This window comes from Phalaenopsis equestris, unplaced genomic scaffold, assembly GCF_001263595.1.
Source record: "Phalaenopsis equestris unplaced genomic scaffold, ASM126359v1 Scaffold000169, whole genome shotgun sequence".
NCBI lineage: Eukaryota > Viridiplantae > Streptophyta > Magnoliopsida > Asparagales > Orchidaceae > Phalaenopsis > Phalaenopsis equestris.
The window spans coordinates 167,838-168,842 of NW_018164611.1; the positions used below are offsets into that span (position 1 = coordinate 167,838).

At 44.9% G+C, this 1,005-nt stretch overlaps 1 pseudogene; it reads right to left on the reverse strand.

Moving 5' to 3' along the window:
• The window catches only part of LOC110022131, a 1,640-nt pseudogene extending 696 nt beyond the window's left edge, over nt 1–944 (reverse strand).
• Nucleotides 945–1,005: the final 61 nt, after the last annotated feature.

The following is a 1,005-nucleotide window of genomic DNA, read 5'->3' on the forward strand; positions in this document are numbered from 1 at the left end:
CTCCCGCGCTGTGGCGCCCGATTCGGCTGGCGGCCGGGTCGGCGTGAGAAGCTTCAGCGGAAGATATGGAGCCATTCATGCACTGAGAAATTTGATTTTTATTCCAGTTTGGCGCTCAAACGGTCAAAATTTAGAGGAAGAAAATGGTAGGAGCTGATTTGGTTATTCTTGAAAGCGGATAATTATCAAAATATATTTTTTAATTACCGGAAGGTAGACATCATTACTGATTTCAATTCTCTTAAATTATTTAACAAAATTAACTATTTTAATATCCTCTAAGATGTTAAGTGAAACATAGAGGATGAAGCAGAAAAACTTTCCCCAGGCCCACTATTATATTTATGTCTTTGCACGCACATTTAAGCGAATATTATGTATAATAACTCCCTGACAGAATTCTTCTCCCAAAAATCACTTTTAGCAATCTCTATAATAGAAAGTTTTTACACACTTAAGATTGTAATTTTGTTTTCTTTTCTTAATTTTATTTTATCGCATCTTGTTTCAGGCAGCGAAGAGTAAAGAAAATACCTGTAGATCACCAGCACTGAAAACGCGACGGACAGGTTCGGTGAGAAAGCCATGGAAGTCACGAGGATCGGCGGCAGCGGATGGAAGAGGAAGGGAGTGGGAGCTGCTGCTGCGGTGTAGGAAGTAGGAGGAAGGAAGGGAAGAGGAGAGCAGAGACGGTGGCGGCGGTTGAGGCTCCCCGATACCTCCTGCATCAAAGAACGTGCCAAAGACAGTTTCAGCCTTATAAGGGGGTGGAGAGGTGGAGGAATATGGGGAATGGAACATGGCGGCGGAGTAGAAAGAATAGAGGAGAGAGTGAGGAAGAAGAGAGGGTTACTGATGATGGAGCAGGGAATTGGAAGACATTGGCGGGGGCATATATGGGCGTTTTAGGTGAGGGACTCTGAAGCGGTGACGTGGAGGAAGAGTTGGTGGGGCCATGAGGGTTGACCGTAGCGGAGTCTTGGAGGATTGATGGGAGTTGACCGA